This window comes from Antennarius striatus, chromosome 23 (assembly GCF_040054535.1).
Source record: "Antennarius striatus isolate MH-2024 chromosome 23, ASM4005453v1, whole genome shotgun sequence".
NCBI classification, from domain to species: domain Eukaryota; kingdom Metazoa; phylum Chordata; class Actinopteri; order Lophiiformes; family Antennariidae; genus Antennarius; species Antennarius striatus.
The window spans coordinates 11,879,392-11,905,910 of record NC_090798.1 but is presented as its reverse complement, the minus strand read 5'-3'; the positions used below and the strand labels follow the sequence as shown (position 1 = coordinate 11,905,910).

At 43.8% G+C, this 26,519-nt stretch overlaps 1 protein-coding gene across 2 annotated transcripts in view; it reads right to left on the bottom strand.

Annotated features, from left to right (window-relative positions):
• The window catches only part of LOC137590367 (adhesion G protein-coupled receptor L3-like), a 178,839-nt gene extending 154,579 nt beyond the window's left edge, over window positions 1-24,260 (bottom strand). For both annotated transcript variants that reach the window (XM_068307945.1, XM_068307946.1), the window contains exons 1-2: window positions 23,780-24,260; window positions 999-1,086 (exon numbers count right to left, since the gene is read on the bottom strand). The gene's annotated coding sequence lies outside the window, so the exon portion shown is untranslated. The remainder of the gene's footprint in view (window positions 1-998; window positions 1,087-23,779) is intronic.
• Between the last annotated feature and the right edge of the window lie 2,259 nt (window positions 24,261-26,519).

Genomic DNA, 26,519 nt, shown 5'->3' with positions numbered 1-26,519 from the left:
GTCAGCAACATTCACTATCGTTTTTTTTTTTGTCAGGAATGTGCCGTCGAAGAAGCAGATTAATCCAAAAATTGGCATTATCCTGGAATTAGGTTTACATTGAGATTGAATTCTTGATTATTCTCCTGTTTTTTTAGGAATAATAGCAATGAAAGTTGACACATGGGGGGTAAAATAACTTGACACCAGCGACATGGGATTGGAAAGAAATGCCAAAAAAATAGAGAGCGAGAGAGAGATGGTTGGAAAAAATGGAGAAAGCAGAGTGAATTTATTGAGTTAGCTGAAGGGGAAACAGGTTGAATGGATGCGGCGGGGTGTGTTTGTGTACGTGTGCAAGCGTCGGAGGTGGAGGAAGTGAGGGGGGAGGGGCGTCGGAAGGCAAAACCATCATCCGTGGAGCCCACCAGTAAACTCTGGAGGGCAAACAATCTCCCTAATTGAATTCAATCCCAGCTCACCGCGGGAGGTACAGAGGCTGGTGGCTTCATTAAGTATGGAGAACATCGCTGGATGTGACGGCGGGAAGTGTGTGTGTGTGTATATGTGTGTGTGTGTGTGTTGACAGGAAAGGGGGGAAAGGGGGAGGGCTGTGGCGAGTGAGAGAAGGACGGGGGAAGAGCAAACACGGGGTTGCAGAAGACGTCGATGACAAGGGGGAGGAGAGGGAGTCTGGTGCGTGAAGGGTTTTCGTGGAAGGTGGAGGGGTGAGCACGGGGCAGGAGGGGCAAAAAAAATGGAAGCCAGCTGCACTTTTGCATGATTACAGTAAAAATATAATTTGCATCAGGGAATGGTTTCCTAAACACGCTGGACAGATTTGCTTACCAACCAAAAAAGGACTTCCGTGTTGCTGGCAGCAGAAATTAAAGGCTTACAGGTGACGTCCAACAGATTTCAATACCAAGACGAACACCTGTCATAGATCAATTTCATGATTCAAAGTCAATCACCTCTGACGGGTCTGACATCTTTAAGGAATAAAAGCTGGACTTTACCCGAGTGTGAGTAGGAAGGCGACTCTCGATTGTTTCTCGTCACAAATCCCTCGATATCACATCCCAGATAATAAAACCATTCTCTGACCTGTAAGGAAACACAGACAGGAAGCAGGTGAGAACAGAAGAATGTCACAAAAAACATGTGCAACTTCAAAATAAAAGACAAGGGAGGCTTGCAGAGTAATCTCCAGCGCATTCAGAACAGTCCCGTCATACGCAAACTACACGTTTGGTACTCTTCTGGGTCGAGCATCATTAAGTGCCATCTTCATAAATTTTTCAGCTGTTGTCTCGTTCTCAAAGTGCTATTCGGGTCACATCAGCTTTTTAATGCCTGATTTATTAGGGACTACCAGGGGCTTGGTGATGGGCTGCAGGACAAAGTGCCTGTTTTAAACAGCATTAACACTCTGCAGTAAATATCCCATGCAACATTAGCATTTTGATGACTGCCTCCCCCCCTTAGTCACCTTTTGCACTGTCTGGTCCCCCCACCCCCCAGCACTGCTTCCTCTCTCCGGCACTGCCTCATCGCCTTTGTATCAACCCGTCTTTTGCCACTTTCTCTCGCGTCTGTTTCCCTTTTCGCTCGCCATATTCAATGAGAACCTTTTGTCGAGATGATGCCGGCGTGCAGGTTTAAGTGGTTACATTTAATTACGGCTGAATTAATGCGCCACATGAACAGTTCCACACAGGTAAATTCAAAAATGGCATTCAACCGATCTGAAAAGCTTGTTTCTCCCTTTATCCGAAGAATCGCCGAGCTCTCTCTTCATTATTGTGATGCAAACTATCTTTACCTGACTTCTAATTAAATCTCACCTGCATTAAAAAAGTGATGAGCGCCAAAGCTTTTGTAACTGAAGCGTCGGTATAGAATGTTAATGGTCTTGAATAATAAGCCAAAGTGAAAAAAGAATTAATCAGCAGCGGCGTTTGCTATGCAAATGAGGTAGGTATCGGATTATGCAAAATGAAAAGATCTTTATTTTTATTTCTTACCTATTTAGGTTGTTTGAAACATCAGCTCTTCATAGCACGACTACATATCAAAACAGTAAACCTAGCACAGACACAATCCAAAACAAAAGGTGTGATATCTTTATCACATTACAGTATTTTCTGCACTATAAGGCGCACTGGACTATAAAGCGCACTGGATTATAAAGTGCACTGGACTATAAGGTGCACTGGATTATAAAGTGCACTGGACTATCAGGCGCACTGGACTATAAGGCGCACTGGTCTATAAAACGCACAGGATTATAAGGTGCACTGAACTATAAAGCACACTGGATTATAAAGTGCACTGGATTATAAGGCGCACTGGACTATAAGGCGCACCTTCAATGAATGGCCTATTTTAAACCTTTTTTATATAAAAGGCGCACCAGATTATAAGGTGCGTCTGATTATAAGGGGCACCTTCAATGAATGGCCTATTTCGAAACTTTTTTCACACATAAGACCCACTGGATTATAAGGCGCACTGTCGGTTTTTGAGAAAATTAAAGGTTTTAGGTGCGCCTTATAATGTGGAAAATACTGTAATTGTGGATCAAGGCCACAAAAGAAAAACAAAGAAATCTCCACTTCCAAAAACTCAAATATAATCTCCGCACAATGGCAAGGCCAATCTTGGCTCTGTAACAAGTGCCGGAGACACGCTGCATCAAATCTGTTGTTCATTATGTTTGATCAAATTTGAAACTTTGGCAGGGGGAACTCGGACGCCATAGGTCGATTCAACCGAACCGCTAAAACATTTGGTCAACACAGCATCTGTCAGTCATTTAACGGGCCTCTGAATGTTTGGACGGGGACACAATTGCACCATATTGCAACGTTCACGACCGCAAACGGTCCCACAAAAGGGATATAGAGTTTACAGACAACGGGAAATAAAACCGGACCGCGTCTGGCTTTTTCCACGTCGGCTTACAGCACAACCAGACTTTATTTACAACCATTACAGCGATTGCACAAATCTTTAGCTGCTAAAAAACTCGTACTCATGGCTTCTCATTCGAGCAGGAACACAGTGAGAGCTCTCTTGTAATCATCTGTGTTACAACGCTGCAAGTCGTTGAGAGCTTGGAAAAATATCTTCAAAGGGATTTGGACTGGGGAAATGTACACCAGGCAGCTCCAAGCACTCAAGGCAATGTTGCACTATTATTACTGAGGATATTCATTCCAAAAGATACGCAATTCTATTGAAGTACAAGGCATGGATGACCCAGTGCGACACGGAGAGACGGCTGCTCCGTACTTCCAGGTTGCTCATTAACGGAGGAGTAGAGCTGCTCAGTCCTTCTATTCTAATGCCATGTAGCTGTTATTAAGGCTGAATTCAATATGAGAAAAAAACATCTAATTGCAATTTCTAGAGCCGCATTATAATTACAACCTCCCATGAATTCAACTGTAATCACAAACATATATCGTACATCGAGCGGCTTAATGAAAGACCTATTTAGCACAGTTATGCGTCTCTTTCCTTGCGATATGAATATTTACTAGATACCGGGAAATTTTCACTCATTGTTGATTGTATAAAATTTCATTTTTATATGACTGGTTTTTTTTGTGACATCACAAATAGTGAACTATGATGCTGAGATAATAAAGTTTTAGGATTTTAATGGTGCTTTTTCCATCATAGGCAGTAGGTGTATTAACAGTAGACAATTGGAGCATTACTTTTAGAGAGTACTTTCACTGCCTGTTGCAGTCGTGTCTTTAGCTAGTTATAATGATAAATTGCTGCAAAATTATGTGTGACTTTTTAATATTAGCACCTAACGCTACTGTTGACAGCTCAGCACTGCCGCTTATTCTTAATGTTAACATTAGGAGCTTAAAGCAATTATGTTTTGAGGTTTAATGAAAAGACTCCCGACTTTTCACCAGCTCCTTGAATGAGGAGTTGAATGTTCAGTCTTCTGTGAATGAAGCTGCCTTTTTCCTGGTAATATTAAAATACTGACATGTCCAGGTTTTTTTTTTGCGTTGACATTCTTTGAAAAGTCCAGAAAGGTTGTTTTTTTTTTTTTTTCGTGTTAAAGAAAGGGTTTGCTGGAGATTAAACTGACAGTTGGATCACGTTATTAACTTCTCACCGACTTCTAAGGATATTACAGAGAGCGGAAAATGATGTGAAATAGTTTTGCTTGACTGCCAAGTAAGCCAGCCAGAATCACTTTGCTATCTGTAAGAGACTGATTCCTCACCAAGAGGAGGTGCCGCGTGTGGAACGTTAGGGCGCTAACGCACACACGCACAAAAATTCCTTGAAAAGAGCGTCTTCGGCCCTTTTATTCCATCGCATTACTCCGCTTCCCATTCCCCACGGTGAAAGGAGTGTTTTCTAAATTACAAAGTGATGAAAGACAGTCCCGGCTATCCCGTTCTCCCTGCAGCGAGCTCGCATCTAAATGTGATTTCACACCCCTGAAGTTGTGCAGTGTGCCGAACATAACTGTTGAGTGGAACGGACCAACGGACCGTACCTCCTGACCGCGCCCGGCAGTAATGTCCGCCGTACTGTACCATAATTAATCACTTTGAGGGCGTGAAAATGAAATTTGGAGTAAGTCCACAGCGGCGGAAGCAGGAGAGGAGCGAGTCATCACTCTGTAATCTTTGAAAAAACGCTGCTTTCGCAGCCACAGAGTGATTCATTGTGGTGCAGTGTGCTGGACATAACTGGTGAATGTCGTCACGAGTGTAAACGGACAATAACTCCGACCGCGCCCGACGGTAATGCTGGGAGGAACAATGCTTTTGCTGCCATGATGAATGTTTCATCATCCGTTACTATGGAGATTTTAAACAAGAACTTAAAGTCAGGTGTTCAAACAGGCTGGGAAAAAGGATTCACAGAAATCAACCCTTGACAACACTCTAAAAATGTGGTGAAAATAGCTACTGTGAACGTCCATCCGCATGCATAATGTATATAAATAAGTGTTTAATGTTTTTAAGCTGAACAAGCAGTTTAACGCCTGAATAAAAGGATGCAAAATAGTCCTGAGTTCTCTTTTTAAAACTACTTAAAGGTATGAGAATCACAAGTAGAGCGACAAAGCTCTCCAGGAGAACAAAGGCGAGAAAGACAATTGAATTGAACCCTTAATTTAGCAGCTTTTCACATTCAAACTAAGTTAAGGTTTCTTTTTTCTGGATCTGGCCACACTTGCCGTCTGCTTCTCCACAGCCGGTGTTAGCTTTGCAGATGATGGTTGGCTTTACCCTTGGGCTTCACACTGCTTTGGGGCAGACGTCTAATCATGATGAATAGCAAGGTGGAATGGATTTGACCAACTGAACAGAGAACAGGGCAAGACATACTCCTCCTGCCTCGAGGCGAAAAGTTGAACATTTCAGTTTTAGGGCCGTTCTTGAAATATATAACCGACTCGAGCGTCGGCTTTTCCATCGCGTATCGAAAAAAAAAGCGCCGTCAGTAGACAAAAGAAGAGAAAGAAGTGGACGCGTGCAACCGCCGTATGACTGATCCAAGTCGACAGGCTGTGGTATGTCTCTATAAAAGCATTTACTGAGGCGCGGCACCGCGGCCCAGCCGAAAGCTCATCAAAGAGTGGCTTATTTTATCAGCCGAGTGGAAAATGTGCTGAGATAGAAAGAGAGACGCAATAGTGAGGAAGTCAGCGAGAGTAACTAAGCTATTGTGCCCGTCGCTGACCCAAACACCCGCGGTACAGTCGGCGCGGCGGCTCCCGACAAAAGCCCTAATCAGGAACCGGGCTTTAAATTAAATGACCCCTTTCGTTGCGACACTGCGGAGATGACGAAGCAGACAGGGCGTGCTGAGGCCACGGGGAGAGGAGATATGACTAATGAGTAGAAATACTGTGGCATCTGCTCGCCGTAGATTTAGCCTTGGCTAACCTACATAGTCGTCCGAGCGAGGTGAGCGATATGCGCTTATTCAACGACTTGCAGAGGAAGACTTTGAAAATGAGGCAAATATAAACCCGGATTTGCACCCTGGGGTAAACGGAAGCTGCGGTATAACATACGGGCGATGTTCAAGGAATGTAACTGCGGCATCGCTCACGTGTTCAGGAAGGTGTGAAATACAAACACGCCCTCCCTTCTGTAATGAAATTTAGACAAATTGGACTGTGATGACATTATCCGGTGAGTTATCAAAGCCGGTTGGAGAGCGATCACTTAGAGCCTAAGTCAATGGGCCAATGTTTAGAATGTGTAGGCAGCATCCCTTACCCCCAAGGGTAACATTAAATTCAGACAAGCTGATAACAATTGACTGAGGTTGCTGGCAACTGCAGGAAGATGATGTATACTCTGATGTTTGTTTCCCCATCCTTTAGTCTCTGCCTCGTCGCTTTCCAGGAGGTTGCAGCACTCAAATCTAACCTTTTTTTTTGTCATAATGTTCTCCCTTCATCGATCATTGTCTGTCTTTTTGTTCTCTCGCTGCTTGTTCGTTGGCATACCAACAAGAGGTGAAATGCCAAATAATGCAAATTTTCACGATTTTCAATTAAAAATTGATGAACCGTGGAACGTGTAGGTTAACGTGTTCTACATGCATGACTTTGTTCGTGTTTGCGTCCATTCGTCTATATGGGAACATACGGTATGTTGAGGGGATGCATGCGCAGAACTTAGAGAATAAATTATTTATTCAAGGGTAAAGGCGAACTTACACCTTTGAATATTTATGGGAATATCGTGTTTTCGTAGTTATTGGCCTCTCCATTGGCATCAAATGAGATTTATGCCATCACATGATCGCGATGATGCAACCAGGCTCAGCGTAAAGACAACTCCTTAAAGGCTTTTGCCCGATGATAAATGCATGAAGTGCAACGCCAAAAATAAGCTGTCAAAACGCCACACACCCGCACGGATCTTTACTTCTCTCTGGGGGCCGAGGAGCTGTTTACCTTAGCACGGGAATATCATTATGATAATCACGCCTGTCATACATGCAGATTTCCACCAGGATGACCAACCTTGCAGCAGAATATAAAAGTCAATAGAGGGGAAAATTGTGTGGGTGACACTTGTGGGACTTGACACTGTAGGTCCTTCATGGGGGGGGGTGCATGTACAAGTCGTGAGCTCGTTACAATCGACCCGTTAGCGTTTTTCTGTGACGTGCAAATCCAAAAGACGCGGCCCGTTTCTGTCGAGGGAAGCCCGGGGCTGCAGACGAGAGGATGTACTCCAGTTGCACTTTGCATACCAAAAAAATAAGACATCAAATAAATAGGATTAGCCTCAATTGGTCATGAAATATGTAGCGCTCTATAAATGTGTCATGCGACTAAAAATAATCTCTGTTCCAAACCGGGGCTCTGACTAATATATTTGCATTCTCAATTAATCCATCCGACGTTTATTCCGATGAATTGAGAGGTTGTTTACTCCATGAGATGTTAGAAAACAAGAATAAATGCCAATTGGAACGGGATTTTTTTTGGCTGCATGGGTAAAATCTTCCCATTGTTCTTCTGTAGATAGAGTGAAGAAGCATCACACGCTCGATGTATTGATTCAAGCCTACAACTAATAATTATCTTCATTATAGATTCATGTTCCAGTCATATTTTCTAGATAATGGGTTGATCGTTGATCAATAAACGTGATGAAAAATGCTGAAGGAACCAAGATTCTCTCATTTATGAAGCTCCAACCGGCCGACGAAAGGCGTTTTCTTCAATGTTCTCACTTTGTGAATCTGATCAGATGATCCATAAATCAACAAACTGAATCAGATCTGACGTTATTGATCACATATGAGGATTTCCATTCATCATTTAACACACTAATGTAAAACACACACACAACCCCCCCCCCCCCCCGCCGGACTCAAGAGCAGAAAAACCTGCAACAGATTGAAGCGGCAGCTCGAGTTACAGGTAGTTTACCTCCGTGCACCTCGACCAGCGCCGTGCAGCCTTGCCCTCCCCACCCCGACAAATGTGGAACTTGACCCTCTCTGAATTCTGCAGCCAACCTACACGCCGAACATAACCTCTGCACAAGCAAGGGGGAATGAGGTGTGTTTCCAATAAAGCCAAGTCTTTGAGCATATGCGTGCGTGTGTGTGTGTGTGTGTGTGTGTGTGTGTGTGTGTGTGTGTGTGTGTGTGTGTGTGTGTGTGTGTGTGTGTGTGTGTGTGTGTGTGTGCTTGTGTGTCAAAGAGCATGCATGCATGAGCTGTGTTTACTTCAAGTTCAATTGTGTGCGTCTGTCTAGCGCATAAATGCCCGTGTCCTCACAGAGGTCTGCACCACCACATGTGTTTATTTGTTCATATGTTGCTGCATTTAAGTGCACATATGCCTGTTCGCACGAGCGTGCAAGGGTTCAATAACCATGTGTGCAGCAGGGGGGCTCTGGAGTGTCTCAGCACCCCCAGGCGCCAAGGACATGGCTTGACAGGTGTGTGTGCGTGGAGGACCTATTGGTCTGCAGCACAATGTGCCCATTCAGGCCTTGAAGGAGACAACCGAGATATTGCAGGACCCCGTTGAGGAAGGGGGCGATCATCTGGGGGGCATGTCAACCTTTCAGTTTGACTACAAAGACAGACATAACTATAACTGCATCAGCGTGGTAATGGGCTGCGAGACCCCATGCGGAGCGTAGCCGTCCACCGGTATGTGACGGATTTAGGTTGTCTAGATTCTGCTGCAGGCGGATTCTTCTGAGATAACCTTGACTGGCAAAGCCAGAAATTGGGTTTAAAGTGCAACCATAGGTCTTAAACAGAAGTAAAAAAAAAAAAAGAAAAAGAAAAAACAGAAAGCAGAATAAGTGATAATGCAGTTATATACCTTTAGCTCGATCAGTTTCTTGGCCGCATGTTCCCGATTTATAAAATCAAATATGTCTGCGAGTGGTTCAGCAAGAGTTTAAACTTCCGTTAAATCTAACTAGCTTGAGAAATCTCCAATTTTTCCATTTTTGATTAACTAGGATTAAAACAGCACAGTGATCCCTCGTTACTCGCGGCTAATGCGTTCCAGGAACCACCCGCAAAAACGAAATACCGCGATATATCGACAAACTATTTTATTATCTATGGTAATTTAAACGTTTATGAACCCTCCCCATTCTGATATTAAACCACCTTCTCTCTGTATTACCTTTTCCCTCTAACAGACTGTTTAAAGCGCTTTTGTGTCTCACGAAAGTGCGCTGCATTCCGTGAGTCTCGGATGCCGTCAGCCAATAGAATGCACGTACGGTATCTGGGCTTGCGCTAGCCATTCGCCACTTCCGCTATTTCCGCCGGCGCCGCTATTTCCGCATGCCGAAGTGACCCAAACGCTCCCGATCATTAAATATGCACTCGGGTCATGACCTCCTCTCGTCCAATGAAAAACAAAAAGATTCTTTTTTTACAAGCTAAACCCCTGAATTGGTGTACGACAAGGCGAGGACGATGGATCTAAATAAATTAAGAATCCAGTGTCATACAGTAGAGTTTGTGTAAAAAATACTAATTAATCAGCAAATGGTGAATGCTGAGAGGGGGGAGGAGTGGTGACCGACCGATCAGAAGGTAAATGAAAGATATTATCAATACTTTTTTTTAGTCTTAGACTTTTGATCCCTATGACCGGTAGGAATAACCAGCGATGCATGTAAATGTGTATTCACCTCGCTTGCTATAATAGCAAGTAAAACTTACAAGTAAACATTGAGTAATATTTTGTATGACTGTATCTTCACATAGTGAATGCAAGCTTTCAATTGTTGAATCTCATATTTATACCTGCATAAAGTAGGATAGAAATAAAGATAGTTAAGTTTGTGTTACGTATGTCAACATGTGTTATTTTGTGTGTACTGTGTGTAGGTGTGAATGTGCATGTGGGTGTTTGTGGGAGAGATTGGCGTGGTGTGTTGGTGTCCTGTGTGTTTTGTTTTCTCTAGGCCCAGAACACCCAATCCAGCTCCAGTGCCTCCCTGGAGCTGTCCAACAAGGAGCTTCTGATTTACCTGCTGATCACTTCACCTGCAGCCAGTTACCACAGTTACCTGAAATTGCATGTCCCGCCCCAAACACACCCGATATAAGTTGTTTGCCATTCAGGAAAAAAGCTACATCTTGAATCTGTCTCATCTCTCGAAGCTACATCTCAGAACTCTATCTCATCTCTCAGGCTACATCTCATCTCAGCTCTCCTTCTGTCTATCTTGGTTTCATGGTTCTGTGTGGTGAGTAACTGCCATTTTAGTTTAGTTATTCTTTGATAGTTATTTGTATGTTGTTAGTCCATGGCCTAGGGGTAGCTAGACAGAGGCCTCTATACATTAGCTCCCTTAGTATTCCTCTGTCTAGAAACACTAGTTAGGAGGATGTTGTCTTTCTAATGTATTTTTGTCTCAGTAGTGTAGGTAGGCAGGGTTATTATTTTCTTGTTTAGTTACCTGCATTGTTTAGTTTGTGTTTCTGTTCTAGATTATTTTTTTGTGTTAATTTTGACAACATCCATTGCCCTAGACCATGTGACATCATTGTTAGTTTGGCAGTCTCACTGGTTGTGTTCAAGTCTTGTTTTAAAATATATAAAATCGTCCGTTGCAATCGAAAAGTGTTTTTTGTTTGCTCCACTTTATTTCCATCCCTGCTGCTCGAGTTCCTGTTTACTTAATATCCGGGTTTGTTAGTTTATGTTGCAGCCACTTATTCACATATCAGTCATATTCAGCAGGGTTGTAACAGTTTGAACTATTGACTTTAGTGTATTTTTGTAGGTAAACTGAACAGAAGATTTTGCCCTCGGAATGCACCAGAATGCAGGAAAACAACCCCACTATCTAAAAAATTTCCCGGGGGAGGCCCCCCGGATCCCCCCTGTGGGGGGATTTTCCCCGCACACACACTCCACAACAGGTATGGTTTTACACCACCCAACAATTGAAAACTTGCATTCACTATGTGAAGATACAGTCATACAAAATATTACTCAATGTTTACTTGTAAGTTTTACTTGCTATTATAGCAAGCCGCTGTCTTGGACACAGAATGTGGCTTTTTGTGGCTTACTCAATTCGTTTACACTGAGCCACAGTGGCTAGTCATACTAGCTCCTGGTGCAAGCCCAGGGTATCACGTGACTACTGACTAAAAAAACTGCGATGAGGTGAAGCCGCGCGTGTTGATGCACAAATGCACGAGGGATTAATGTATACATTAGAGCAAATGCTAGGAAGTGGATAAAAATGGCTGTTTGAGTAGCACATAAGTGTTGATTCACATCCTTCGCTTCAAAGCAACCTGCACAACAAACCACTCTGATGCCCATGTTAATGGACGGATGTAACAGAGATGTCTAATATCTGGAAAGAAAGTGATGCAGTCCACACCTCTTTAACGCACATCCGATGTGAGCTTTTTTTTAAAAAAAACACACAAAAAAACGCGTACTGCGCCACCAGCGCTGTTATCCGTGCAGAAAATAGGCCAGCCGTCCTTTAGCTGCGACATAAATCTGTGCAGCAGCAACACGCATCAGAGAGCAATATAGCTCGGAACGAGTCTCTGCTGAAACCCAAAAGTAATTGAAACGAGGATGAATGCGGATGGGGCGAGATGGGAGCTGAAGGAAAAACATGTCACATGAATGCGACGCTGGGCGAGACAACGTTTCGGGAAAATATGCCGGAAGGACAGCAGATTATCACCGATTCAATAAACTCCAGTAATCTCAGGACTAATGTGGACATTCTGGAGGTTTTGTGGTTCATTTTATTTCCCTTAATGTTGGGGGTTTTTTTTGCCAAACGTGACCCCATTCAACCCTTTTTGTGAGGATTATTTTGCCGTATCCAGTTCCAAGCGAGATAACCTTAACCTACATATGTTGTTTCCATACTCTACACAGCAGAGGTCTCTGCGGCAGCAACCCTTTAGTCCCAAGGCTATCTACCCACTAAATCACATTTGTAGGGTCATATTAAACACGTTGCCCTCAGGATAGTAAAAAGCTCAGCAAAGAATGATAGGCATCTCTCTATCACTGCAAACCTGTGCTGCATTATTCCAATGCAAGTGGCCTCGACGCGATAGCAGGTAGCCATCGACTGCTTTTAATACCCGTCGAAGGAAACGGGCTTAATTCTTTTTGGGGCACAGTAAGAGATAAGGTCTGTGCTCGCGTCAGGTCACCTGTAATGAGCAAAACGCGACTGAGCCAAAGAGATAGGGAGATGAAGAAACGACGGGCGACTTTCTCCACTGCGTAGGCACAACACTTACAAATACAAGGAAAAGGAAATGGATTTAAAAACAGGGAGATTCCACATTTGCTGCTTTTGCTGACAGCACAGAGTAAGGTATGGATAACCTTTACGCACACTCCAAGAGCCCTCCTGAAGCCCCATAAATCCCACCTCTGAAGTCAGAATGTCACCACAAATGTTAAAATTTAGTCATCTGAGTGGGGATTCGACTGCTACGCGAGGACAAAAAGATGGAGGGGGGGTGGCAGGGGAAAGCAGAAGCAATCATAATGGTAAGCAGCCGTGTGCTGTGGTTGCCAGTTCTCAGCTCAGCTGCAAGGGGAGCTGCATGCAAATGAAAACCAGGGTGTCTGAAGCACTGGGCATTCTCTTAACATTCTCCTGCAGGTATTGTTTAATTGGACATCTTGCAAGTACAACAAAAGCAAAAGCATTGCCAGAGCTACGCTTTTCTGTCCCGTACCTTAGCAACTGAATCACTTCATTACAATTACACTTCATGGCCAAACCTTTATTTTTGTCGACTATCTGTTAAATAATGCATTCCCTATAAGCTATAACTGCAATTTTCCCCTTATCTTGGACATTTTGCTGTTGCAAAATAAAATGTAGGTACGTAGACATAAAATGTTAAAAATACTGACATATATTCTGGGTTTTTTTTTAAAGCATTAGTTAAAAAAAAGGTTTTCTGATTGTAAGCTTGGGTTAATTCACAACTAGTTCCTCTTGAAATGTTCTTATCAACATTTTTTTTTTAGCTCATATCACCACCTGACTGGTGAAACTGAACAAATTGCACCTGAATTTGGCATCTTTTCTGGGAGCAGTTAGAGCCATGGTTTGACAGGTTGTTTTTAGGTCATCCAGGGATTGGGGTAAGGAATGTTGAAATTTATTTTAACTGGGTATAATTATTAATGTCCTGCTATGCAGCGCAGAAAAGTGCTGTTATAGTAACAGAAGCAAAACCTCTCCGAATGTGTCAGAAACCGAATACGTAAGAAGTCGGTGTACTTTTCTGGTTTCTATTACTGAGGTCACTTATAGGTCACAAGAGCGGTTTAGCATATTTTGCATGCCCTTAAAATTGTATATGGGTAATGAGTTTGAAAACAAACTGCCGTAGCTTAGTAACATATGCAAGGAGACAGATGGCTGCAGGAGTGGGGTTTCTTATGCATGACAAATTGTCACATCTGCTGGTGTGACTGTGCAAAGTAAAGGGGGCATGGGAAGTTCTCAGGAAAGCGGGGAGGACGCGTAATCTACACAACAAAAACAAAAGAAAAGCAAAAGCAAGGCTGTCATCTGATCCGCAGTGGCCTTTTTTTTTTTTTGTCCGCTGTCGCCGAGTCCGGCATGAATCCTGCCGAGACCAGAGGGCGATCAAGGTGGTCATTTTTTTTCACCCCCGATACCCAAGTTAGGCGACATTCTGCCAAAAAGTTTAAAAAAAGAGGATTGAATTTACTGGAAACAGGAACTGAAATGGTTGTATAAATCCTCGGGGGGGGGGGGTTGCAGAAAGAACTCAAAGGATCCATCAACCAGCCTCGCTACACCTTGTCATCCAAGTTACAAAAATCCACACTGAAGGTTAGCCAAAGTTTGTCAGATGTCAAAATAGATCACAGAAACCATCAAACCGCTATCAAGGTAAAGTGCTTGTGTGGCCCCCTTCCAGACCCGCCCAGGTTCCGTATCAATTCAATGGCATTTCCTAATTGGAAGAGAAAGATGGTTTGATGCAGTTGCTCTTATTGTTATTAAAAATAAAGCCAAAGATACCCACGCGTTGGGGGGCTTTTGTTTAGCTGCAGTGCAGGGATGGAAAGGGGTATAATCGTCTCTCCCTCCCAACTCGATGCATCCACGTATCGTATGTAGGATGGGGAGGGAGGGGGTGGGAATCGATGCACAAAAAACATTTCATTCCTGCTCCATTTCATTCTTTACTGCCGGTATAATTAAACGTGGCTTCAACGGACTTTCCAATCCAAATATTCGCCCTGGGCTGGAGGCGGCCCCCTCAAAGTCATCCACCTTTAATTAAAGGGAAAAGGCTTCTCTCTGGACTGTCTTGGCATCATGTATGCAGTTCCATGTTGATTGTATGGAAAGCAGGGGGTTATTGACAACCACTCTGGGGTAATTCACTGGATTAACATGTGCACTTTGGTTTGCAGTAACAGATATCGTACGGCAGGGAACAAGCAAAAAAAAGGAAGTAGTAATGTAGGGATTAAATTTTAGATTTCAGGTTTATGTTTGTCTACTCTACTGTGACGATACCTTAAAAAATAAAAAAAAATCTAACACAGGAATTGCTTGAAACCAAGAAAAAAAAACTTTCGTTGATTGCCCAGCGCAGTTTTAATATCTGCTGAGGCAACACAAAGAGCATTAATCATTTTTACACAGTTCTACCAAAAACTGTAGCATCCCGCACTGATGGCACCAGCTGAGGGACAGAAATTAGTACATTACCTGTGTGTCGTCCAAGCTGTTGGACCAATTATTTCTGCTCTGTTGCAATTGCAAAGGCCTCTCCAGCTGTGTTTGACACAAAGCTGGCTTAGCGAGGCTTAATACTGACCAAAAACATAAACAAGATTACAAGAGCCTAACCTTTCAGGGGCGACAACAGAAGCTCTGCTAAATGGACTCTCTCCATTGCCTTCCGTATCTCTTTGGGAGAGATTGAAACCAATAAGAAAACGGTGGGATGAAGTCATCTTTGTTGTCCATACCGATCAATAATCTACCATTCATTAGCGGGGACTGCGTCTCGTTCCAAATTAACAGAAAAAAGGCAGAATAACACATTCAGAAAAAGGAATAGCAGATAATGAAAGTGAATTACATCTCAACTCTAGCGTTCCATAGATGGCTTCTGAGGCAATAATTGCCCCTACCTTATTAATCATTATAGGCAGAAATTCCATAAAGGGTCTGACCGATAGTGACCCCGGTCAGCTCATTGTGTGGCGATGGCGTGCTGCAGCTCCATATTTTCCTCGAGGAGGTAGGATGCTGCTGTGTTAAGCTATTTGCTCTATGCCAACCTGACTTTTAGCTACATTTATTATGTATGAGAGGGTAAAACGGGTCCATGAGAAGATTATAAAAGCTTAACATTTTGATGAGATTAATCAATATTAATCTGTGCACGCAAACAGCGGTGAACCAATTATACCGTGGCAGTCAATAAACAAATACTACATGTATATCTCTGTGGTTATTCAAGGGAAATTTATATCTCGGGCATCTCAAGTGCGCTAGCAAGGTGCGGAAGTGTGTATGTGTGAGTGTGCGTGTGTGTGTGTGTGTTGAGGGGGGGTTTCAACTATCAATGCAGTCTTTGTCAGGAGATATAGTATCGCTGTGGTGAACAGGAAGGGAGTGGATGTCAGTTGCCTGGAGAGGACAATCTGACATCTCAACTCCCACTGTCTGTCATTCTGTCCTCTCAATGATGCATGGATGTTATATGGCAGGGCTCACCCAGCAAAGACCAGTCAATACTACCACGCTGTGGAATGCTACAGAGAGACAATGGGAGACTGTGACCCTTGTTACAGAATGACAAAACTCCACCGGGGAGGAGGGAAGAGAAACGGCGCTTAAAAAGGAGGAGGAGTGTGTTTTATTTATTCAATATTACGGGGTCAGCAGTCCCACAGTGGCACATTGACTGATTAAACATGAATGTGGCGTACCGACGGACGCATGTCGAATTGAGGACGGCTGAGAAGAGTCAATCTGGATCCGTCCGTGACTAAAAATGTGGAGATAGATTGGTTTATCGACAGTGTTTCAACGTATCTATGATGGACTTTGTTGAGAACGGACCAACGAACTACTGGACTATCTTTGAATAAAGATTAAACATGAATGTGGCGTACCGATGGACGCATGTCAGATTGAGTACGGCTAAGAGTCAATTCTGACCCGTCCATTACTAAAGATGTGGAGTTAGATTGGTTTATCGACAGTGTCTCAACATATATATGATGGACTTTGTTGAGAAAAGACCAACGAAATTACTAGACTATCTTTGAATAAAGGGGAAAAAAAGGAAAACAACTGAATTGATGTAAGGAAAGTATGAAGATAATCTAAGAGCGATGCCTTAAAACACTCTGGTGGACCTGTATTTCATTAATACTGCCTAGAAGTTCAATTTTTGTGGTGCTGCCTGATCTGGAAAGCAAATTTCTGCTTGAAGCCGTGAAGCCAATAGTCTTTGCAATTAACAGTGAGGATCGTTTTCTCGACATTTCCTCTTTAGACTGCTCTAAGCAACGGCCGAAGAAGTTGTTGCACCCAACGTTACAACAGCTGCACGCAAAGTTCAAACCAGGCCTCAAACCGAGGCGACATCCCTGCCTGGGAAGGCGAGAGTAACAGGCCTTACGTTTTCCAGCTCGCCCATAGGATCTCTTGTTCTCGCCCGCATGCCAGCGCCGTTATCCGTTGCTTATTATCTGGCTGGATGAGCCGGAGAGGGGGCTCACGGGGGCTTGCTTCTGACATAATGACTGATTACAGTCTTGTGGCTTCCCCCAGAAGAAATCCAGTGTTAGGAACCATTGCACGGTGGCGGATCGGCATCAAACACAAGACCTACGTATCAGCGGGTGGAGAGCGTGGGGGTGGGAGACCGGTCTTTTCCAGGGTCCCAACCATTACCCAGTCCTCTAGCTGTCAGAACTGACAGACGGGACACATGGGTCACCAACCAAACATCGTCAGACACCTTGTTAACAACGACCTATGATTATTATCATATATGTATTTAAGCTGGGAAGGTGTCATTATAGAAAGCCTTAGGAAGGCCCGTCCATCCATACAAACACATGCAAGTGTGACAGCAGTTTAAAAACACAGAAAAGACGCCGTCAATAGATACAAGAGAAGTCATTCTGTCAGCACTTCTCAAACGCCAGCTTTCAGGCAGTCAATTAAGTTCAAGGTGAGATAAAAATGTGTTGTCATTTAAACGGTTTTGCTCCACTGAGGCGGTGCATCAATTCAGTCATCTCCATTCCAGGGGTGACAAAGGGTTGGCAAGGAAGTTTATGTTTGCCTGTGGACACACAGTTCTGTTGTGGTTGTACCCAACCGAGATGAAACGGTTAGTTCCGACATTTAAGACACGCCGTTCCCTGAGATCGAGGTGGGAGGGGGGTCCATAACGTGAGCTGGTCTTGAGATGCCTGCTTATAGCTGAGGTGGTCGGTCCTTCCTGAGCCGACCCCTGGCTCCCGCAAACCTAAATCCAATCCCGTGTTATCGATTTGGAAAATCAATTTGGTCTAAGTCGCAAGCACAGAGGGAGATGCTGAAATGCTGCAATACATTTTGAAGTCACAAATAGAACCAGATTCTGACCGACTTAACAAACGCACCCTGGTTTACTGCACGATAAATCTTCCTCCCCTTAATAAAAGGAAAAAGTGGAAACAACCTCACATGATGGAAGCAAAAAATTCCTTCCTTTCAGGACTTTCCACTTAAATAAAAATGGTTCACGCAAAAAAATGTGACAGAAATTATCAAGTATATGGCTTGAGAATCTGAGATTTAATTTAAAAACATCCAAAAGAATTCTGACTCAACACACAAATTTTATATATTAACGGCTTTCATTCTTTGCTCGTTTGAAGTGAGGAAAAAAAATGTGGTAAAAGAATTTCTATTGAGACATTTTGTATTCATGTATTTCATTGAGGTAGTGCATTGTGAGTTCTGCAGAGCATGACTGGATTAGTGAAAGGAAACAGGTATGGGGGTTCAAGGAGGCCCCTGCAAGAGGGCACGGGGGCTCCAGACTCCAGAAGGGTCACATATGCAAGCTTTTGTTGAGTTATAGTTAAACTCGATTGGATTTGTTCCAGCAGCTAAATCTGGGTAAAACGCTATCTTGCATGTTTTTTGATAACCGGTGCAAGATTTGTGGAGCAAAGTCATCATGTGCAAAACCAAAACCTATTATTTGCATATACAGCAGACTGCAAACAAGGATCTCATTTTTTCTTTGCTGGCCAATTAGATGGCAGATCAAGAGGTTCCCAGTGGTTTAGGGTGGTGTAAATTCTAACCGTCATTTCCATTCATTTGTATGCAGCTGCAGGTGCACCACCTTATTATGTATTCAAACCCAAACCTGCCTCCCAAACAGGCCATAAATTAACTTCTTTTAGGGCTTCAGCCTCAGAGAAGCATTGCATCTTTGTTTGAATCCTCCCGAGTGGTCCAAAGTTCAAGCGAAAAAAAAAAAAAAAGAAACCTTCAAAATATCGATATCGTTACGGGAAACTCGATGTAGTGTAAAATGCGCATAGATAAATGAATCACAGTTTTATGGAGTAGTAAACAGGTTGATGTACTGCAGCTCCTGTCAGTTTGATTGCTTTTGGGTATCTTTACTTGCCACCAACTGGGTTGGAAAAGTGTCTCGGGTCGCTTTAAATGCTAAACTGACATTTTTGAGTCTATATCTGGATCCATTTCATGTCTACAGGACTAGGATTTGCTTTATTTTAGATTAATATGCCCCCCATGGGGCCGCCAATCTCACGAGTGCCGAGTTCATCAAGTGTGGAGGAACTCATCTGATCACTGGTCCTGACTAGCAAGCAGCGTTATTAGGAGAACCACTGATGCGACACAACAGCATCTCCCTCTCCATTCATAATGTGAATGCACACCTGCATCCGTGCGAACTATTCAGCCTCACAGGTAGTCTTTGTATCTACGCTTGTTGAAATCGTTTAGTGCCCCGACCGCCTAATGTACAACTTTAGGAAGCTAAGGGTGCAAAGATGGCTATCGGCAACAAACTCCACTAACGGAGGTGTGTTTACATGGCGACCGTTTCACCCACCCCTGGAAACGTTTGTTATATTTTGTTGAATCGTATTCTGTGGTGTTGATTTTTCCAACTACTACCTTGGCATAAATTCCACATTTCCACGGATCTGTGTGCTCATTTGTGAAACGATGAAGGGTTCAAAAAGGCAAAGAAAGAACTTCTCAACAAAGACTCTGTTGTGCAAACGGAGGCCAAAAACATGACGAATTTCGCGCAAACCATCACGTGGTAATAGTAAGTTTTACCTCTGAGCGCCAGCCTTGAACCTCTTGATCAAACTTGAATGTATAAATAAAAAACCATATGCCTTTGGAACTCATAACACATTGGAGGTCAAAGTGCGTGCTGCGATCGTAGCACTAAAACATATCATTTAAACCGATTTCACGGTCAAGCCATGATCTCACGTCCCAACTCCTACACAATTTATTGCTTTTGCTGATGTCCACTCTTGTTTTTTCCCTGTTCTCTGTCAAGTTTGAGATATCTATCGGGAAGTCAAAGATCTACCGCCAGTGAAACATTTCCATGACCTCACCCTAAACTCCACATGCCAGAGAGTCATTGGAGTGGTCTAAAATAATCCCCCAGCAAATCTGTTGGAGATTTAAAGAGACTCGTCAACAAGAAAAACAGTCTTTATCTTTGGATCTGAACGGGGTTTCTTTTTGGTCAGAAACTGGCAGCACAAAAAGAAAAATTAACCGGATAAACCCTTCCATTATCACAGAGGTAAATAACAGGAGGAAACCTCTGTTAGGTCTAAAGAAAAAACACGAATGGACTTTCTCTTTCTCAACAGAAAGCTCTCGCTGCTCCAACTTCTCCACTGTTTAAAAACCATTTGGCGGCCGCGGTGAAAAATATTTTACAATCACTTTTATTTTCTTTGACTTTAACACTTCAAATTCCCCCCCAAGACATCAGGCTCACTTTCGCCCATAGCCAGACAGAACCAGGAAACTAATTGTCTGTTCTTTCCATCAGCGCCGGCTCAAGTCTCCATCTCGACTGCGAACCCCATTTCCTGCCAAGGGGGGGGGGGGGTTGTGAAAGCTTGTGTCAAAGCCTTTGTGTCCAGGCTCTTTATGAGACGGGACAGTTAAAGTGTTGAGAGGCGAGGACCTCGAGGACCTCTCCCTCGGACGCACGCTTTTCCTTTTTATTTTCGGCTTTTTACTTTTCTTGTTTTGACATTCCTGCCAGGGAAGGAAAGAGGGTGGGGGCAGTGTCCGACCTATCTCACTCCCAACAGCGTGATAGCACTGGTATTTGGGACCTTTGAAAAACCCAGGCCTGCAGCGGTGGATGAGATTTAGCTCACAGGATAGTGACGCAGTACAGCAGGTGGCTCTCCTTGAATCTACAAGTATCATCCTTTAAAAGACCAAAAAAGGAAAATATATAAGCGCAAACGCAAACCCACCAGGACTAACCACGTGCCTGTAAAATACAGCCCATCATCCTCATTCTCCGGAGACATCCCTGCGACGCTTTAAATGTGTCAGCAATCCAGCCGCAAGATTACCAAGTCATTCAAATGCAAAGTAAGTTTTAAAACCTGTCACTCAAGACAGCCTGCGTGAGGAATCAGAAAGCTCTCCCCTTCTGTAGCGTCCTTATTTTCCAACTTGTCAAGGTTCTCATGCAGCGCTGCCAGAGATAAGTCAAAAAATAGGGCCTTAATCTTTCAAGAGCAGTCACGTCACGCGCAGCCAGCTTTAAGCGTAAAGCTTTCCATGTAAGGGATCTTAAAAAAAAATGCCCCCATGTTTAACCCTGAAAACACTCTAACTGCAGGGATCAATAACCAGTGAGCGAATTATAAGATAAGACTACAGCAGTTTGTTTTTTTGGTTGTTAATTAGCTCATAAAATTAGTTTCATGTTAAAGCTAGACTCTGTAAACATCCGTATACATTGTGCCCTCGTACCTCGCGGTCAATCGTTTCAGGAACCACACGCGATTAACGAATTCCGTGATAAAACGACAAATTATTTATCTTATTATTTACTGTATTTTAAACGTTTATGAACCCTCCCTATACTGATATTACAGTATTTTCCGCATTAAAATCCTTTAATTTTCTCAAAAACCGATAGTGCGCCTTATAATCCAGTGCGCCTTATAGTGCAAAAAAATACTGTAAACCGCCTTTAAAAAGTCTATCAGTGCTTTAAACAGCCTGATAGATTTTTAAAGCACTTTTGTGTCTCACGGAAGTCCAAGACCGACCGAACATAGCGCACTTCCGGATGCTGTCAGCCAATAGAATGCGAGTACGGTATCATGTGACTGCCTACCAAAAAATCCGCGGTGAGGTGAAGTCTGTATAACATAATAATAGGACACATCTAAATATGTTTCCTCTCTACTGCTAATGCTCATCAAAGGCAGGAGGGACGGTGTATGAAAAGTAAATGATAATCAGCCCCGCGGCCCGCCATCCCATCCCATCCCATCCCCACGGAGACGGATGCTCGTTCAGCCGAACACGTGATGCAGCATGTGCAGGACATGACCTGCAGGCGGATGGATTCAGATGCACAGCAACATGGCGGGCAGAGAGAGAGAGAGAGAGACATTAAAAAAAAATTTAAAAAAGGAAAGGGATGCATTCAGTCGGTGATTCTGCTCCTCAAACCGGGTGTTGATTGGGATTTTTTACATGGTTGTCGGCACCGTTTTAATTTGCTCAGACTACAGGAGGGATTACACTAGTAGTCGGACAGGTTTCATTATAGGGACAGACTTTAAAGCTGAAATTAGTGCCACTGCCGCACAAAAGATGGTGACGGTAGATGAGACACAGATGCAGATGGAGCTGCGACCTCGCGCGAGATAACGAAGAGAAACCAGAGTTCATGTCTCCAATCATACAACAGCAACAAATTAGATTCCTCCTGAATCGCAAGCTCGTTCAAAAAAGGGCAGAGAAAAAATCAAATCAAATGAGGGGAACTGGTAGGAGAAGAAAGAGGAGGAAGAGGAAGGGGAGGTTGGGGGCGGGAGGGGTCACTGCTCGAACAACTACCTCAACAGAAGATGAAGAAAAGCACAGTTCTTCAGGAGGGCAGAGAATGAACCCGTGTTGGTGTCAGATAGGTGGAAATATGTGGCGGCACAAAGACAGAACACACTGCAGAGACAAAGGAAGGCATGTGAGGGTGTGGGACAACAAACCTGGGGTAAAACACAGGTTGATGTGTGGGAATGAAGTTTTTAAATGTGAGAGAAAAATGTTGAAGAAAAGCAGCGACGAGCCGTGGGTTTTATCCTGTAACGGAACAACAGCTCCCAGCAAACAGTGAGGGAACAATTATTTTATTTTCATACAGACCCGTCCCATCGGTATCACACCAGATGTTAGGCTCAGTCGCTGTTAGATTAAGTACAGCCTTAGAATATAATCCACAAGGAGCAGTTAGAGGAATCCAAACGCATGGAAACAGAGAGCAGGATGACAGAATCGTTTAGTCAGAAAGCATCAACTGTCCCTGAGAGGGAAGTGTGTGTGTGTGTGTGTGTGTGTGTGTGTGTGTGTGTGTGTGTGTGTCCCACGACCAATGCAGGTCACGTGACATCAGGGTGACACATCCAAACTGTAACATTCAGCACCATTCTGACAGAATTCATCTGAATTCCAGAAGCCAAACAGGAGCGTGGATTTTTTTTATTTTTTTTTATTCCACTTAAGGTGTGATGGTGCAGGTGAGGGGGGGGGAAACTTCCCGTTTCCGGTTTGACCGTGATGCTGACAGACATGAAGGCGTTTGCTACCGCTCGGCCTCTCAACCCCCCCCCCAGCACCACCACCACCACCACCACCATGCGCATCTCTCTCTCTCTCTCTCTCTCAGACGCAGGACGGCGCGTCTTTCTCATCCATTCTTCTGTGGGTACAGTGCATAAGAAAACAAGGGGGGGAGGAAGAATGGTGGGGGGAGGGGGTTCTGAATGCATAAATTAAAGTAAATGTGTCATAGATATGTGATATTTTAAATTTACGCAATGATTTCGACCCCCCCCCCCCCCCTCCTGCCAGCTTTACCGCTCTCCGGTGCGTTCCGACGAACTTGCCGCGACCGATTACGCGCGGCCTGCGTCGGTGCCACATCTTCCACCGACCCTTCCTCTACTTTGAACTCTGCTTTCACCCCCCCCACCACCACCACCACCATCACCACACACACACACACACACACACACACATCGCGTTGAAATGAGCGACAGCTGAGCGGCGCACACCTCCAAAAAAAAAAAAAAAACGCACAAAACTTCATTCAAGGGTGGGAACGCTCCCAAACCTCAAGTTCCGGCAAGACGCGGAATAAAAACAACAACTCCAAGAATAACCGGAGAGATTTCATCCTAATCCTGAGAGAGAGCGGATTAATTAGTGCGACGGGAAATATTCCTATCGCTTTATCGATGCGTCGCGCGTTGATGTGCGCCGATTACACCTGGAGGCATCGATAGTAATTAAAGAGTGGAGCTCCAGACGAGGCTGACATTTCCAGAGCGCGTTAACGATGCTGCAGGGGCGCATTCACGGCCGCTGTTATCACCCGCCCCGAGCAGAACGCAACGGCACGTCTGTGGATGTGCGCCTTCTTCAGAGGGAAAAGTCGCACTTACCGCGGATTGAGGGTGAAAACGAGGCGTCCTTCCATTCAAAGCGCAGCAGCGACTGTGTGTCTCTCTCCGGGGGGGGGGGGTGTTCGGGTTCCGTCCTAAAAACGCGCTGCGTGCCGGGAATGGACTTGGTAAAAAAAAAAAAAAACCAAAAAAAGGGGGTCGAGGAGAGAGAATGGTGAATCCAAGTAGTTACCTCGTGAAAATCCACGTTTAGAAATACAAAATAAAAAAAAAAGAGAAAGAAAGAAATCGCTTCGTGCGTCAAAATGGAATTTAAAAAAAAAAGAAATCCCGAGTCCTGGCGGTGGTGGTGCCGCGGTAGGAACAGCGGCTTCTCCCCCCCCCTTTTTTTCGCGTCGTATCCACGGTACCGGACTCCTTTACATCCCCCCTCTCTGGCACAAGGCGTCCTTTCTGTGTTGGGGGGCTACATCACGTCCTGGAAGCCGCAAATGCGTAACGCCAGCAGCAGCAGCAGCAGCGCTCGCCAAGCGCGCACCAACACAAACAAAAAGCGCATCCAGTAGAATGTGGTAAAACGAGGGGGTAGGAGGGGGGGGGAGAAATTGAGAAATAAAGGAAGGGGGGGTAGAGGTCTTGAGAGAAAAGCTCCGCAGGGGGGGTTCAAGGAGTCTAAGTTGTTTGGGTCCAAAAAACTGAGCTCTCCGCGACTATGACAAACCAATTGTGCGCACTGGCTGGGAGTAATCTGTATGGAGACCGAGGGTTTGGAGAGCCAGTGGAAGGTGAGAGGAAGAACTCGGATGTGGATTGCCGCTCTCTCAGTATACTCGGGCTCCACCTAGCAGTAAACCGTAGATTGCATTCCATACAGCAGAATCCCCCCCCCCCCACCACCACCACCACCACCAACCTCCGGTATCTCTCGCCTTAGGCTGGAGAAGGAGACCTGTGTTATATTAAAGTCTGTCTGTGCGCCTGAGATTGGAATATTCACAGGAATCCACCCCCCCCTGCTTTCAAAACACATTCCTTCTCATATGAAACTACTTTAATTAATGTCACACCCAAAAAAAAAAAAAAAACATAAAAACATAAAAATGCTGATCCACTTTCAGGAATTGCAAAACTTTTTTTCTTTTCTTTTTTCTTTTTCAAACATGTTACTTATTATTTTCCTGGATGGTGATCAATAAATTCTCATCCAGGTTGTTTTTTTTGTTTTTTTTCTTTTATATGATGCTTTTACATCTTAAAATTACATAAAACATAACACAGTTGCATCATTTTACCCAAGCGTGACGGATAATTTCGAGGATTCGTGATGAATTTTAAAAAAAAAAAAACCCCCGATGAACCTTTGAGCGTCGCACCTGTTGATTCTTCAAATACAAAACAGGAAATCATCCAATCACTCGCCTGGCGCTAGGCTAATGAGCCCACACTAGCACACACCTGGGGAAGTTTTTTTTTTTTTCTTTTTTTTTTTAAACAAGTTCCCTGACAAACACCTTGAACTCTTGGAGACTCCAAGGAGAAATAAGGACTGCCTGAGTTTGAAAAGATTCAGTGTTATCTCTCCCTGGCACTGCTTTCCTCACACCCTCGATGCAAATGGATTTATCCGGGTAGAGCGCTGACCATAGCGGCCCGCCATTACACTTGTGTAACCCGGGTAGCTTCAAAGCGAAAACCTCAAGTGTCAGGCAACACACTGCCGCCATCTCCACTGCATTAAATATACAAGGACGACAAAATAGCAGCGACAGCATGAATAATACAGCAATATTAGAGGTGCAGATGCCTACAGAGTAAGAGGTTACGAGTCCGATTACGATCAGCGCCGTTTTATCTTCTGAAAAACAGACTTCGTTATTAAACAGCTTTGCACGTCCTTCGCTGAGATGGGGGGAAAAAAAGCGTTTCAAAAACATGGAAATGAAGGCAAGGGAGAGTTTGCACTATCTGGTTTCACCAAAGAAAAAGACAGACTATCATGAAAGTGATGGGAAACGTCCCAAACCTGCACCAAGGTGCGGCAGTTTCCTTTTTGAAATGTGGAAGGTGAGCAAAAAAAAAAAAAAAAGCTGGAATTTATCTCTGATACACACTGGAAGTCAATGCAGAACAAAAGAAAATACTTTGATATGACATTAGTTTAATTATAATGAAGAGAAGATCAGACATTTCAGGTTTTATACTTCTAAAATATCCCCATCAGGAGGATTAAAAAATACCTTTTAATCTATCCCTGCCATCCTAACATTAAGTGGATCAGCACAAAGATTTGTTCCTCCCTTCATGCTGGAAAAAAACAAAAAACAACTCCTTCATGTTAACTCTAAACTCAGAGTCCTCTAGATAACATTAATGCTGTCAGATTAAGAGACAGAACTCTCCCCCAGGAGTAAAAACAATTACATTCATTTTCAGATGCCTCTTCCTCAATTCCAGATCCAGAGTGGATAAAAATTTTGGAGGTGAACTGGTTTTTTTGTTTTTTTTTTACCAAATCAAATTCCACGCCCACGCACTCACGCTTATTTAATACAAACTCTTGTCATTAAAATTCATTTCATAAACACAGAAACACAGGCTGGAGACCTTTTCCACCGCAATAACGCAAATGAAGGAACACAGCAATAAAATGTTTTCTACCGGGCAACCCCTGGGCTGCTGTGATCAATATTTTCATATCAAGTTGATCACATGACAACAGGCGTGAGAGAGAGGTTACTCGCCGATGATAATCTCTTGACACATTTTGTTACCCTTAAAT